The sequence below is a fragment of the Sorex fumeus genome, unplaced genomic scaffold, assembly GCF_029834395.1.
Source record: "Sorex fumeus unplaced genomic scaffold, SorFum_2.1 ptg000043l, whole genome shotgun sequence".
In the NCBI taxonomy this organism is placed as follows: Eukaryota; Metazoa; Chordata; class Mammalia; order Eulipotyphla; family Soricidae; genus Sorex; species Sorex fumeus.
The window spans coordinates 34,159,450-34,176,040 of NW_026606100.1; the positions used below are offsets into that span (position 1 = coordinate 34,159,450).

The window sequence follows — 16,591 nt, forward strand, 5'->3', positions numbered from 1 at the left end:
CTCTAAAAGAAGAAAGGCACAGGATCTCCTTCGGAGAGCTAGTGGGATGAGCGTTTTATATAGAAACCATGTCCAACCCTTAGCGCAACCCTTTAAAATGTGCTATGGTAAATATTAATGACTATGGGGATGTCACAATTGTGTCCCACCATGGGGGTGCTGCTTGCACTCAGCAGGGCCTGAATCAGACTGGTGAATGCAGTGGGGTATGAGAGGTATGCAGTGACTTTGGAAATGGGGGGAAGCAGGAGTGCAGTGTAATCAAAGAGTTGTATGTGGGGCAGTCACCTGCAGAGCAAGTGTCAAGATGATTGTCACACCTGAGCAGGGTCGGGATAGCTAGCATGGGCAGTTTGTCCCATCTGCTTTGAATGGCGGGGATTCTGAAATTCTCGGGGGCTGAGAGCTCAGGGAGATGGAGCTACTTCACGTCTATTTCAGAAACCAGGATAAAGTGCCTGTTGCTTCCCCTCCCGGCTCAGTCCGATCCAAGCCTGTTCTGCTTTATTCCCTATATTAGGAAAGACTCTCCTGTGACAGTCTCAAGATCTGGTGTCCGACACACTTGGGATGCGGTTCTTTTATTGCTGAGAAGGTTGGGACTTCACACGTGAGAGGGGTTGAGATGAATGAGCTTCCATTGTATTTATAGATGCTCGCTGCAATATCTCCCAAGGTATAAATAGAACAATGGAGTGTTGACAAAGGGGCCGGTTTTTCTGTAACTGTGGAAACCCTGCAATTATTCCTGGAACTCTACTCATTGTTTATCTGCATCTGAATTTTAATAAACAGGGTTCTTGCTGCTTATTCATGAATTTTCAAATGGAAATGTATCTCCCATTATTATCTCCTTCTTGTGAGTCAGGCCCCATCTTGCAAATTTGCAGCTGAGTAAATATACGGAACATTAGCAGCAATTAGATAATTGGTGCCCCGGATCAACCCACCCGCAGCTGTGCAGGAATATGGACGGTGCCAGTGTCACCTGGTACAGCCTTCCCCATGGCGCCACATGCTGCCAAGGCCTTGCAGTGGAGTACAGGCATTAGTCAGCCCCTGTTCTGGACCGCCTTCCTCCCAGGGGAACCCAGGTCCTGAAGGAAGGGATGCTCCTGATAGTCTCCACAAGTCAATGGAACATTTTATATCCGGGAAGCTGTTTTGTAAAAACAGGATGGGATCTTCAGGTAGGCTAATTCTTTCTGGGTCCTCTCTTTAGAGGGCAGATAGAACATGATGATTGGAGTTTGCATGATTCGTGATCAACGTCTGCATGACTAAGGCTCGAAACATCCTAATCGCTCCTATCTTTTTCTTAAAGTAATTAAAAATTTTAAAAAAATAGCATGGGTGGATACTTGGAACCAGTGAGAAAGCTGAAAGGGCTGGAGCACACACCTTGCCCACAGTGGTCAGAGGCTCCATCCCCAACACTGCATGATCCCCCCAGTTCTGCTGGATGTTACCCCTTGTGATCCCAAGCACTGCAGCGCCGAGCAGCAGTCTTGGAAGACCAGTGGCAAGTCTCAAACATATACAGCCAGTCCCTAGATTGCCAGCAATATTCCCCGGCCCTAGAGCACGGTGGAGAGGCCCAGGAATGCATGGGAGAGTACCTCTGCATCATTGAACACTGAATTGCTCACCATCACTTGTTTGATAAATCACATTAGCCCCCCAAAAAAAAGGAAGAAAAAGAAAAAGAAAAAATGAGCTTAGATTCCGAGCTGGGGAGAAAGAATGGTGGGTGAGAAATTCAGATTTTTGGGTTAGCCCCTATTGCTTTCTTTGGGTTAGCCACTTTTTTTTTAACCTCTGTCTGGATTTTTGGCCTCTGACAGTAACTTGGGTTTTCTGTTTTGTCTTGTGTTTGGGACACACCTGGGTGTGCTCAGGGGCTGCTCTGGTGAGATTGCTCTGGGGTTTGCTTTCAGGGTACCCAGTGGCATGAGGAGCCAGGAACTGACCTCGGGCTCCAAAATGTAGTCTCTTTCTACAACCCCTGGAGCCCTCTCCTTGGCCTGTAGTAAGTGTGTGGCCTCTGTCCTTGCAGTTGTTTTTCTCAGGCCGAAGAGGATCGCTTCTCCAGCGCTGCTTCTCCCAGGTCTCTCGGAGAGTCATGTGGTCCCTTTCAAGTATTTAAGCATCTTTTTTTTTCAATTGCTGTTAACTTCCTAGACACAGTTCTGTCACAAAAGGAAAAGTGGGGAGAGGACTTGCCCCTCCTCTTGCATCCTAGGGATGGGGGCACAGTCCAGAGCTCTGGTCCCTGCTGCCGCCTCTGTCAGATCTTCCTGCCTGCAGTGCTCAGGGCATACCCCAGACTCTCTGCTCAAGGAATCACTCCTGGCAGTGTTTAGGAACTATCTGTGGTGCCTGGCTTGACCACAGCAAGGTAGGCACCTGAATCCCTGTACAAGCTCTCCAGCCTGTGATATCCTTTAAGAAGACTCTAGTTTAACATCATTGACATAATAAAAGCATATTTCCCACATTGACTGCCTATTCTGCTGTATATCCATTTATACATTTTATCCCATAACCCATGAGATTGATTCTGTTATCTCTTTATCAGATGTACAACTAAAGGTTTAGGAAAATAAATAGTAAATATTCTAAAGCCACGCAGCTAATAAGGGGCTGAAGGGCCAGAGAAATAGAACAGGGGTAAGACTCTTATCTTACACTTTGCCAGTCCTGGTCCGATCCCAGTACTCCGCTGAGCACTACCAGGAGTGATCACTGAGCTAGCACAGAGAGAGAGAGAGAGAGAGAGAGAGAGAGAGAGAGAGAGAGAGAGAGAGAGAGAGAGAGAGAACCCTGAACACTGCCAGGTGTGCTTCCCAAACAATAAATTAAACCAAAATCCCAAACAAGCATCAGAGGGGGACTGACATACAAGCTGTGCTCACTGCTAAGCCCATCCTCTTGAATCCTGTGCCAAATAACAGGACTCACTTGGATTTGTGAGTCACTTGGATTTGTAGTTAAGGCCTGGTTCTCTCCTTAAGGTTGAGCTGTTAACTTAGAGTCTGCATTTCCATTCCTTAAATCATTTGTTTGTGTTGGAGAATAGATTAAAAATACAGGCAGTAGGCTGTTGATTTTTTTTTCTTTGCTGAATTTTCCCTTCCAGCTAGGAACTAGTTTTCCCAATTCTCCTCACTTGTTTTTTACTGTTGCCAACCCATCAGATGTATCAACCACCTGAAACGGGGCTGCGGGGGCAGAATATATTTGCAGACATTTTAATTTCCCTGGTGATAAGCAAATTAATTTTGTTGCAACTCTTTAACTTTCTAATTGAATGATGGAATGTCACTGAGTGTTTTACAGATGTAAGGTGGTCAAAGTTTTACCATCTATCAGAAAGAACAGCGCTGGCACCTGGTCGGGTAATTTTCCTGTGTCCTACTGCCCAAACCATCTCCCTGGGCTTGAGGAAAGTCATCTGTCAGAGGCGTTTTCACTCTGCAGTCCAGCCAGACTGCGGGTAGTCGCCTCTGCCAGGGGAAGAACTTTGCTTCATGTATTCACTTATTGTGAGCATCTGCTCTTGTGTTTCAGGTGCTGTTCTAGACTCCGTGTTAAGTCAAACAGGCCAGTCTCACTGCTGTTCCCCTGAGGCAGATGAGGCAGATGAGAAACTAATGGAAAAATAGAATGTGAACTCTTGGGAAAAAGAGCAAAGCAGAATACAGAAAATTGGAGGAACAGGTTCATAAGAAAATCCTGAGTAAAGCACGGAAGGGCATTGCGGCAAAAGGGAGCAGCAGACCCATGAGGCTGCTCATCTTCCCGTTAAATCTACTTGCTCACAGGGAATTGATCTGAATAGAATCTCCCATGATGTCCACTCTTGTGTCTTAAAGCTGCTTCCCTCCAGACAATTTCCTTTAAAGAGTATGTAATTGCATCAGCATCTCTTTCTCATTAGCAATTATATTGAAGAAGCAAGTACCACTGACACAAACGTGTGCTATGCGCTGTATCCAGACAAACTGACCATAGCATTTGGACAAACTGACCATACCCTGGGCTCTCACTTTCTGCCTCTGTTGGCCAGTAGACAATTTATGAGTCTGGAACATCACTGTGTCAGGAGATTGGAGTGAGTTTTCAGAACCATTCACTGCAGATGTTTATGTTGGTTATTATGGGCTAGAGGTTTTGTGAGGGAATGAGATTCTTTGTTTTGTGGGCCTCTTTGGTAATAATTTATTATTCTTAATTTTATTAACTCTTTCATGTCATTATAAAGCACTTATAATGAGCCAGACACTATTCTAAACATTTTTATATTATCTGATTATCCACCATGAGCAGAACAAGTTGGTTATTTTTATTGGTTGTCATTGTATAATTCGGAAAATAGAAGTGTGGAGAAGTCAGTCCTTTACCTGGATTGCACATAAGCTAAGCATCTGGTGTGGGTTTGGATCCCAGATCATCTGTGATGGGCATCTAGAAATTACCGGTGCCTGGGCACTGGTCAAAGCAGAAAGCTAATGCTTTTTTCTCCTCGCCCGGGAAAATGCAGATAGAAACCTTAGTATCTCAAAGATGCATAGTTGCATAACTGGGCAGATACCAGACTCAGAAGTACATTTGTTTTCACTCTAAACTCTGCTCAGCTGCCCTTCCCATGGCTCCCCAGTTCCAGGAATACTCTTTGAGGGTGGGGTTAAGGGGGGTGTTTAAGGGGGATGCCTAGAGTATCAAGACTAGCATCACACTTGAGCTCATATCCAGCAAGGTCCCTCCAACCCATCCGGTGGCTTCTTTCTTTCTTTCTTTCTTTCTTTCTTTCTTTCTTTCTTTCTTTCTTTCTTTCTTTCTTTCTTTCTTCCTTCCTTCCTTCCTTCCTTCCTTCCTTCCTCCTTTCCTTTCCTTTCCTTTCCTTTCCTTTCCTTTCCTTTCCTTTCCTTTCCTTTCCTTTCCTTTCCTTTCCTTTTCCTTTTCCTTTTCCTTTTCCTTTCCCTTTCCCTTTCCCTTTCCCTTTCCTTTCCTTTCCTTTCCTTTCCTTTCCTTTCCTTTCCTTTCCTTTCCTTTCCTTTCCTTTCCTTTCCTTCTCTCTCTCTCTCTCTCTCTCTCTCTCTCTCTCTCTCTCTCTCTCTCTCTCTGTTTTGAGGCTACGCTGGTGATTCTCAAGGCTTACTCCTGACCCTACACTCAGAGATCATTTTTGGCAGTTTGGGGTTCTATCATATGGGGTATTGGAAATCCAACCTAAGTCATCCACATGCAAAGCAATACTTTGTAACTGTACTGTGGCTATCTAGCAGTAATCAGGACTTAGTCCTGCTGCTGTGCTCAGGGATCACTTCTGGCAGGCTTAGGTGACATATGGGGTGCTGGGCATCGAACAAGGGTTGGTCATGTACAAGGAACGCACCCTACCCATTTTTCTATTCTCCAGCCCCTCTAACTATAGTTTTCTTGGAGCCAGATGACCATCTGTGAAAGACCCTGGTTTTGCTTCTGTCTAAAGATGAGAAAGGGGAAGTTTTGACTGGGACCTTGTGCTGCCCCACAGGCCAGTGGATGCCAGAAAGCCCCTCCCCTGGTTGCTGTCCTCTCCAAGCATTGTTCCAAGTCATTGACTGATTCATCTCTTTAAGGGCGCATTGGGGAGCTGGCTTCACAGCTTTTGTAAAGACAAACTTGAGTGAAATCAGAGGGTCATGCTGCTGAGTGAAAACATTTGTACACTGTTGTGTTCTAGGCCATTCTTCCATATGGTACTCTTGGCTCCGGAAGTCACTCTGGGTCTGGGGAGATGTGGAGGCTTAGGAAATCTCTGAGATTTTGCTTGTCCCAGGTGAGGGAGGCACCAGAACCTTGGAACTTGGCGGGCTCCCCACAGATGGTGGGTTTAGGGCAGGAAGAAGAAGCATTGCTCCTACTGGGGTGAGTGGTCTTTTCATAGACCCCATACTCTCAGCAAAGGTGGCCCTGGTCCCCTCTTCCAATCCACTGTTCTCTCTTACCCTGGTTTCTTGGTGTCTAAATAACCAGAAAGATCAGGAATGTCCAAATGGATTGATTCATTCAGTGAAATTAAACAAATCCCCCATTGTGTGATGGGGATATGTGTGTCAGCAGATACTCCTGGCCCCCAGGAGTTTGCTTTCTAGCGGAAGATCATCGATAGAGTGGGTTCGGGAGCACCTTAGTACTAGGTGCTCGGGAGGAAGCAGAGAAAGGGTGAAGTGTGCTGGGGCAGGGTGTAGGGCAGTTCCAGGCCCCTTGTCTTCGCTTAGCCCCACCCAGAACTGGGTTTTTATCATCTCAATTGCATGGGCTGTGGGGGCTGAGAGGTGGAAGTGGGTTCCAGGAAGAACCCTCTGTCTCCTCAGCCTGCCTCGAATCTGAGGAAATGAACATGGAGACATGGAGAGAGAGGGAGGGACAGAGAGAGAGAGAGAGAGAGAGAGAGAGAGAGAGAGAGAGAGAGAGAGGAAGAGAGAGAGAGAGAGAGTATAGTTCCTGAGAACAAAGTCAGGAGTGTTAACCCTGAGCAGAACCCAGCATGACTCCAAACAAAAACCTAAATAAACAAGAATATGCCTTCGGAGCCTGACCCCAGGGATTGATCCCTGGCACCCTATATGACTCCTTGAGCCCTGACAGGAGTGTTCCTTGATCACTGTGGTTGTGGCCCAGAAACAAACACAGAAGAATGTGCCTTCACTCTGTTCTCTTCCCTGGGGTGCTTGACTTAGCTTTCCCTTAGCTCAAGACATTGCTGCTGGCTTATAGATATATTTTTAGTGGTAGGGATGCTCCCAAGTTGTATTCAAGTATTCATGGGGCTGAGGTGCTGCTTCTGGTGATAACCAATGGGGCGGGGTGATTCAGTTCTTGGGTCCAAGGATGTAGTGCTGCTCAGGCCCTGATATTTTTTGTGAGGGGAGTGTGTGGGGTGTCTACCAGGACTACTCCTGAGATGCTGAAGGAGCCTCTGGGGTCACATCTGGTCATGTTCTAGGGTCTGTGTCCCTACCTTGTAGATATTCTTTATCACATTGATAAAGATCTCCCCCCCTTTCTAGTTTTCTGACAGTTTTGTTCAAAACATGGATTAATATGATCATCTAATTTTTCTTCTAAAGTCTGTTAATGTTCTAGCTTTCAGTGATTGATTTTGTGTTGCTCAACCAGTTTTGCAGATTTGAGATGAAATCCCATTTGCTCATGTTGCGTGATTCTTTTAATACGTGACTGGATTCGATTTTACTCATATTTACTGAGGATTTCGAGGTCTGTGCTTATGAGTGACATTAGTTTGTAGTTTTTTTTTCTTATAATGTCTTTTTTTTTCTTTCCTTACTGGTTTTGATATTAGACTAATTGTAGCCTGACACACTGGGGTAGAAAGTGGCCTCCTGGTTGGTTTTCTGGAAAAGACGATAGCTAATTGGTATACTTTTTTTTTCTTAAATCTTGATAGGATTCTCAATTGAGTCTCTGAACTTTGAGATTTTTTTGGCAGGGGGTAGGTTATTAAGTATTGCTCTGTTTCTTGAGTAGATAAAGGGTTTTCCAAGCTATCTCTTTCTCTTGGGGGGCATTTTGTATTTTTCAAGGAATTGATGTATTTTGATTTAATGTATCCAATTTATGGATATTTATTTATTGTCAATGGAGTCCATAGTGATGACTCCTTTCATTCTGATATTGGTGATTTTTTTCTTTTTTGGAGTTTTTCCTTTTCTCCCCTCACCCCCAGGTTATCCTCCCCAGAAGTTTGTCAATTTTGATATTTTCAAAGAAGCAGTATTAGGTTTAGTTTTTTATTGTCTTTCTGATTTTAAGATTTCTGTTCTGATATTTCCTCTTTTCCTTCCTCGCTTTTACCTTAAATTGCTTTAGTTCCCTCCATGTCCTAAGGTGGAAGGTTAGATTATTAATCTTAGATCCCTTTTATTCTCTAACCTGTGCATGTCATCTTATAAATTTATGCCCTAAACACTGTTTTTGCTGCATCTGACAAATTTTGATAAATGGATTTTCCTTTTAGTTCAAAATATTAAAAAATTTTTTTAACATGCTGAGGAGGATTGAAAGCTTCTCCCGGCCTTTCCCTGACAATCTCCAGTGACTCAATGTGAGAGCCCAAGAATGCAGTGGTGGTCAGACCCTGGAGTATTTGGAATCACTTGGATCAGCCCAGCTGTGCTGAGAGACCCCCAGAGCTCCATTCAGCCATGCTTATGGGACCATGAAGTTCTTGAGATTGAATCAGAGTTGATCACCTGCAAGGCATGTAACTTCTGTACTATTTGGTCTGACCCTGAGAGATTACTTTTTTGACCTAGTGTGTTATTTATAAATATGATTTTTAGGGGCCCCAGAGATAGTACAGTGGGTAGGGAACTTGTCTTACACACAGATGATCTGGGTTCAATCTGTGGCATTTTGTCTGCCTCCCTAGGCTGTCAGGAGTGATCCCTGAGCACAGAGCCAGGAGTAAGTCCTTAGCACAGCTAGGTATGTTCTCAAAGCAAAAAAACAAAAAACCAAAAAAATTATGATTTTTAATTTCCAGTATTTGGATATTTTACATTTGCTTTTCCCCTTATTGTTTTCTAGTCTAATGCCTCTATAGTTGGAGAACAGACTTTGAACCATTTCTGTTTTGTGTTTTGTAAGGAATGAGTCCATCTTGGTGACTGTTTTGTGTCAGCATGAGAAGAATGTGGATTCTGCTGCACTTGAATGGAGTCTGATGTTAAGTTTTGTTTTTTGGGGGGGCTCACACCTGGTGATGTCAGGGTTTACTCCTGGCCCTGTGCTCAGGAACCACTCCTGGTGGTGCTTGGGGGGACATATGGGCTGCCAGGGATCAAACCCAGGTTGGCCGTGTGCAAGTCAGTTAGTTTTAGACAGAGACCCAAACCACATGGATTCTCCATCTTTCCTCCCCATTCAGAGATGGTGCCTTTCTAAGAAGAATGCTTTATGAGTAGCTCAGAGTTATACTGGAGTAGCCTTATCAGTCTGGCAAGTGACCAGGTCAGAGGAGCACAGGGAGGGTCTAGATCTGAACCAGAGGTCAAGGACTGAGTCATTGGGTTAGAGCTTGAGAGGAATCCACATAAATCTTCTGACCCTCACTGTCCTCAAGGTGTTCTCGATGAGCTTGGTACTTGATTTGTTTTTTGTAGTTGATACCAGTGTAGTGTTCTTTAATATGGGGAACATATTGAAGGTAGGAAAGTATCCTATTGAGGGACTGGAAAAAATATAAGACTTTCTGTTTGTGCTTTTGAGTCTCATTCCTTAACTATTTCTATGTGTTGAAATGCCAGTAGTTCGAAACTACAAAGTTGATGAAGATAAGTTCTGACGGTCTCTGTGACTGAAACCCTGTTGTAAGCCTGTGATCTCTCCCTGGATTATTCCTGTGGCCTCAGCTCTCATTGGCTTACCTGATCTTTATGTTGGATGACCACACCAATGCAGCCTGTTACCCAGAGGTCAGGCCTGGCCAACCCATCCTCCAGCTTCCTAAGTCATTTACTGCTTACCTTCCTTCCCTCATGCTTACCTCATCTCCCTCTCGACTTTCTAGGCATGAGTTTCCTAGGTCCTTGACTTGTTTCCTCCTTTCTTTCAACTCCTTAAAATATGTCCCTTTCTGCTTCTCATTTTCTTTCTTTCTGCTTCATTTTTTCCCCTCCTAAAATGCAGAACTGTCAGATCTAAAAATTTACATATTCACTTTGCTTATTGATTTCCTTGCTCCCTCTGGAATATAAGATGCACAAACACATGGTTTGGGTCGGTTTTGGTAGTACTCTTTCCCCCATGTCTGATGCAGCCATATTAAGTCCTCAGTAAATATTTGTTGAATACGTGAGAGAATATATATTGCAGGGTTGTCAAATTTTGTTGACAGCTGGAATGCATAATGAAAACATGACAGAGACTCAGGCAGGAAAGGGAGATCATGCCACTGGAAAGAAGCGGAACTGAGTTTCAAACCCAGGGCTTTCTGATCCCAAAGCTGTACTATTCTGTTCAGGACGAGGGAGAAAGGAAGGGAAGGGAAGGAACAGAGGAGAAGAGAGGGCTGGGAGAGAAAAAGAGATTTAAAAAAAGAAGAGAAGAAAGAAAGAATTGAAAAAAGAGAAAAGATCCAGACCAAGGAGAGCAAATGATATCTATGTTCTTTCAGCTTTTGTTTCCGACAAGAAAATCGCTTTCATCTCCCCAAGAGCCTTAGCTGTCTGGCCTCTGGGATGTGTTGGGAGGCTGGGAGATTTTCTTATCTCATTGATGCTCTGAAGCTGAGTCTGAAGTCAGTGCAGCTACGGCCCCTGGGTCTGTGGACCACTGTCTTCTTTATCTGGACAGTCATGCTTAGCAAATTAGATGCCTGTTGCCTGTGCAGTGCCGACTGCGCTCAGAAAGCAAGACAGCACTCAAGGACTTCCCTGCCATTAACAGAGGAGTAATCATCCAAGTCTCCTTCCCCAACCGAACAGAAGAACGTTCTGGCCTGATGGCAGCAGCAAATGTAATGTGGTGCATGCAGGGGCCGATTTATCAGTCTATCTATATGAAACCCACTTAGATATTTCAGGCCGAGGGACTTTCAGTTAACAATAATTTGAAGATTGGCAGGACGCAGTAAAACAAAAGAGTGAGGTTCTAGCTGTACCTCCCTCAGGTTTCTGTGTATTCGCACCCCATAGCCTCCTTGTGTCCTTTCCAGTCCATCACCAATCCCACTTGTCTTCTGCTTTGTGATCTGGTCCCCTCCACTGAGATTGGTGGGGGAACTTTCCCTACCCTTCCCTTTGTACGTGTGTCTTATATGAAGACACTATCTTTGCCCATGAGCATCTTATACTCGATGAGTCCATCTAGCCCCCAGAGACGGTGTCCACTGGGAGGTCCTTGTGGGCACTGCTCACAGGACGGGGTCTAGGCCATCTGTTGAAAGCAGTTCCAGCAGGAACAGACAAGGGAGCTTGATGAAGTGCAAGACACACAGAACCGTGGGAGAAATTATTTTTCTTTTCCTTTTTCTGGGCACTGTGAGGGATGGAGCGCAAGCAGATGCTTTACTACTGAGCTACATTTCTGGCTCTGCACTTGGAGAAACTCACAGGAGGCTATGTATGGTGCTGCCTGTAACCTATAGTGATGAGTCTTCCACAGGTGAGCATGCCCTGTCCCCGCCTGGGTGGCTTCTGCTTTGGAAAGGAAGTTTGGAGTCCCCTGGTGGAGAGTGCTTCAGTAAAGGGCTCTGGATTTGGGGACTTCAGTGTGCCTGTGGGGTGCAGCGCTTTCTGCAGAGGCCATCACAAAAGGAAAGACAGGTTATTTCTGAGAAGGAGGTTAGCGTTGTGGAAAGAGCAGCTAGAGGAATTTGGAGAAATCTAGGAAAGTGAGAATGTAAAAATATGTTATTCTGGAAATACATGTTTATATGATATGAATATTGGAAAAGCAGAGGATTCTGGTTTTCTTCTTTTGTTTGTTTTTTGTTTTTTGAGTCACATGTTGGCAATGATTAGGACTTACCCCTGGCTCTGTACTCAGGAATCACTCCTTGAGGTGATTTGGGGACCATATGGGATGCCAGGGATCAAAGTCAGATTGGCGGTGTGCAAGTAAAGCACCATAACCATTGTACTATTGCTCTAGCCACATGGTTTTTGGTTTGATACATAATCATGGGCGCTCAGGCATACTTCTGGCTTTGTGCCCCTGGGTCACTCCTGCAGTGCTTGGGAACAATATTTAGTATTGGAGATCAAACTTGGATTGACCGAGTGCAAGGCAACTTGCTCTTTCTCTCCATCTGGGAATTCTGGTTTTAGTTCATAAAAATAGAGAAAATGAGAATAGCACATCCCAGTAGGAATATAGCAGGAACAGCCATCAGTTAACATTTTCAATAGTCAAGTTAAGAAAAAAAAACACAAGTGGAATTAATGTTAATAATTCATTATACCCTGTATATCCAAAATATAATTTCAGCATGTGATAAATAGAAAATGATGATGATATGTTCACAAAAATTTTTCATACTAAACATTTGGTAGCTGGTATGTTTCTGACTCCTGTAGATACTCTTATCATTGACTGGTTATGTTTCTCATGTTCAACTATTAAAGGAGGCTGATAACTAATATATTGGTCAGTACGGGTATGAAAAATCCTCATTCATTTTTGAAAATAATCCCTATTTCAAAACATCTTCATTAGAAATGCTCCCAATTTTTGCCTGCCCTTTCTACTTGATGGCCTGGGCCCTCTGTACTCTAAATGTGATTGTTACTTCAGGTGTTTAGCTTTTGCCATTGTAATTGAATGAAGTCATTGGAGGATGGATAGACACCCCTTTTACTCATCTATTCCTTGACTTTGGCCCAGAGGTTGTGAAGGATGGATGGTGGCTGCAGCCTAGAGAAAGACGTTATTATGTATCATTGAGCTTAGGCTAAATTCCTCCATTCTTCATTTCTCTGTCTGCTTCTCCATTAAATGGGGATGTTGGGATCATTCATACCATGCCTCCAGGATAAAGGCACACTGGCTGTAAAGGACATCTGAGGAGTTACCACGCGTACCCAGGCAGGGTGTTTTAATTATTTTGAGATTATTGGAATTATCTGGACTGGAGCCCTTGATCTTTGTATGAAGCTGCCCAGTTTTGTTGGCAGCAAGAAGCCCTGGGACTCATACTCATGAAAACAACACTCTGATTGGGTTTGGGAGGAGGCTGAGGGAGGAAAACAAATGGACTCAAATATTAAAGTTCTAAGGATAAGGAAGAGCCTTGTCTGAAAGCAGATCTCTCCCTCTGGCATGGAGGATCGTGTAGAGCTCTCCAGCCAGCTGTGCTTTCTGTTGCGGGGGCCTTTAGAGTAAACCTGCTTGGCAGTGAAAAGCATCAGAGGCAGATTTACCTTCCCCTTGTGTTCAGTCTCATGGCCTGCACTGTGCTACCAGAGGAGCTTCTCTATCCTTGGGGGGACATTGAGAAACATCTGGGCCTGTTTGCTCCTGCATGCTCCTGTCTGGCCTTTCTTCATGACTGCGAAGCCACTTGCTTGGAAAAGGATGTTGTTTCATGTTGTTTAACGATTGGTGTTTGCTTGGAATGAAAACCGTGCTTATTCACCCGCGCACTTGCTTTAGGCAAACATGCGGGTGGTGAGGAGCTGCAGGGAGACCAGAACCAACGTTCGTCTGGAGAGTTGTTGCATCTGATGTCAACCTCGGGTGCTTCTCTTCCCGCCTCCATTGTACATGCTTCATGCGGATGGCATCCATGCCAGGCCCTAAGGTCCTCCGCCTCCCAGGAGGGACTCTCGTTTGGATGCCTCTCGGGGATCCCACTTTATTTTTTTATTTAATTAATTATTTTTTTATTAGTGAGACACCATCAGGTACAGTTATAGACTTACAAATTTTTGTGCTTGGGTTTCAATTATACAATGATCAAATACCCATCCCTCCACCAGTGCCCATTTCCCACCATCACGGATCCCAGTATCCCTCCCACCCCCCATCCCCCCCATCCCCCCCTGCCTCTGTGGCAGGGCATTCCCTTTTGTTCTCTCTCTCCTATTGGGTGTTGTGGTTTGCAAAAGAGGCAATGAGTGGCAATCATGTTTGGTCTATAGTCTACTTTCAGCATGCTTCTCCCATCCTGGGAGGATCCTCCCAACACCTTTTATTTGGTGTTCCCTTCTCTATCTGAACTCCCTTTTTTTCGGGGATCCCACTTTAATTCCATCTTTCCTTCTCTGGTTTGCAGATTTCTGTTCCATAACTGCTGCTTCTCTAAAATCTTCACTTGCTGCTTATTACAATGTGTCAAATTCATTCCCTCTTTCTAGAGTTCAGAGCTTGTGTACAGTTAGGTATCAAGTTCCTGCCTACTTTCCCCAAGGTGGGCTACATTTCTGCCACTTAACGAACAAGCCCAGACTGATCCCATCAAAGTCCTTGCCCCTTCCCATCCAGAAAGCGCCTCCCACAGAAGATGGTGGCAGGGTCAGCCACCACTGGGAATTCCAAGGATGTAGCGCTTTTGGTGCTCACACTGGTAAAATCCTAGGCTGCAACTCTGATTCACTGATCAGCCCTCTGCAGCATCCTCATGCATTGAAACTCTGTCCATCTAAGGCTAAGCTCCAGCTCTCATATGTGCATGGATGGCAAAACTTGGGGATTTCTTTTGCTTTTTGGGCCATACCTGGCAGTGCTCAGGGCTTACTTCAGGTTCTGTGTTCAAGGGTCACTCCTGATGGGAGACCCAAAGTGAGGTCAGGACTTGAATCCAGGTTAGCTGCATGTAAGGACCTATCTTCGGTAAAACATGCTGGCCTCTATTTCTATTGATTTCTGTCAGAGGTGCTGGTGCTCATTTAAGTCTTTTCATCCTAAGTATGAATAATTTGAGGACAAAGATCATGTCTTATTGTTTGGAGCTTCTCAAGCACCTTGTGTGGGTCTTTAACATGACAGTTATTTGTCTGTTATTTGATGAATGAATGAAGGGTGAATAGATTCATTCTTTTTTTTTTTTTGGCTTTTTGAGTCATACCCGGTGATGCTCAGGGGTTCCTCCTGTCTTTGCACTCATGTATTACTCCTGGTGGTGCTTGGGGGACTATATGGGATGCTGGGAATCGAACCCAGATCGGCTGTGTGCAAAGCAAAACCCTACCCACTGTACTAGTGCTCCAGCACCAATAAATTAATTATTAAGGTGAGATGCTCTATCAAAACTTAATTTTGATGGATTTTGGTGGTTGATTTTTATTATTTTTTACTGACTCCAAAATGATATTTGTGTTTTTGCAAAAAAATGTGGAAAAAAAGAAGGGCATGCATACACTGCTCCTAAATTCACTGTCTAGGAACATTTGCCATTAATAATTTTTTGTCTGTTTCTCCAGAAGCTTTCCTCCCCCCCCCCCCCCAACCTATTCATCATCACAGTATTGCTATATAAGGTAAAGGTAAAGGCAAAGGCCCTCCCGTTGTTCGTCGATTTGCTCGAGCGGGCCCAGTAACGTCTCCATTGGAGACTTTGTTGTTACTGTGTTTGGAATATCAAATACATCACGGGTGGCTTGCCAGGCTCTGCCGTGCGGGCGAGATACTCTTGGTAGCTTGCGGGGCTCTCCGAGAGGGGCGGAGGAATCGAACTTGGGTCGGACATGTTGGCTGCGTGTGAGACAAACACCCTACCACTGTGCTATTATATAAATATTTATGGAATTTTTATTTATTTGTTTGGTGGCCACATTTGACTGTGTGCAGGGTGGCCACTTGCTCTGCACTTAGGGGTCATTTCTGGTGGTACCCAGTGGACCATATGCAGAGCTGATGATTGAACCTGGACTGGCAGCAAGACAAATGCCATATCTACTGTACTGATTCAGCCCATTCATGTATATATCTCAAGATAAATGGGATAGGATGAATTCTTTTATTTTTCATTCATTTTGTTTCTCTACCTTTACTTCTTGTTTATGTGATGAATAGGGGTCATGTCCCCCTTTTTTTAAATTAAAAAATTGTCAAATCACTGTGAGATAAACCATTACAAAATTGTCTATGATGTAACAATGTTACAACACCTATCCCTTCACTGGTACATATTTTCCACCACCGGTGTCCCTGATTCCCTTCTTTCCACCCCCCCCCCAAGTCTGCTTCTACAGAAGTCATTTTCTCTCTCTCTCTCTCTCTCTCTCTCTCTCTCTCTCTTTGGTCATTATGGCTTGTGGTATAGGTACTATAATGTTATTATTGACTGTGCTATTCAGGCGCAGAGTCCTGGGATTGTACTTGTGCATGGAGCAGGTTCCGGGGGGCAAACTTGGGGCCTCACCAACCACAGTCTTACCAGGCAGGCACTCTACCACTGAACTGTTCCCAGGCCCTCATTTCCGTATCTTTAAAAAAAGACTTGGATATCCTAGTAGACATTATTTTATCACCTGCTACATCCCTTCACAATAGATCAATGTAGGATCTAGCTTTAAACGCTTTAAAATGAACTTTTTTCTCTTACAATTACTCTTTCTTACCTAATTATTAATTATTCATCCTTATATAACATGCATTTATCCACATGCCAGTCATCTGGATATATACGTATAGATGTATCTCATCCTCTTGTGGCCATGACTCTTTTTCTTTTTTTCCCTTTTTAACCGGTGAACCAGATTGGATATTTGAACTTGTGACTTTAGCTGTTTGCCATCTCTCATTATTTATCTGGAGTATTTGTTAGGGGTAGAATTTCTGAGTCCAAGGTTTCTGGATGATTTTAAAATATCAGCATGCTACTTGCAGTTTGCTATTCACCCTTGTTAGAGGATGCAAACTATTGCAAATAGTTACCCCTGCTGGAAGATGCAAACCTTGCCTGGGTGTCAGATTGTCTTGCATCTTGCTCTTCTGGTGCTGCTCTAACACTTGAATTCTGTGGCAAGGATCAGGAAATCCCAGTGAGCCCAAGACCAAGCTATGTTTATAGCTCCCTGGATCACAAGAGTCTGTGTGTCTGAAATGATGAGAGTCAGTGGGAAAAAGCCAGGCACGG

The 16,591-nt window shown here is 44.2% G+C and overlaps 1 protein-coding gene and 1 non-coding gene across 2 annotated transcripts in view; both read left to right on the forward strand.

Moving 5' to 3' along the window:
* The window catches only part of SORCS3 (sortilin related VPS10 domain containing receptor 3), a 638,571-nt gene that overhangs the window by 62,496 nt on the left and 559,484 nt on the right, over positions 1-16,591 (forward strand). The window lies entirely within an intron of this gene.
* Positions 1,184-1,316, forward strand: LOC130029952 (U8 small nucleolar RNA). Its single transcript, XR_008793404.1, has one exon. It is a non-coding gene; the product is annotated as a U8 small nucleolar RNA (small nucleolar RNA).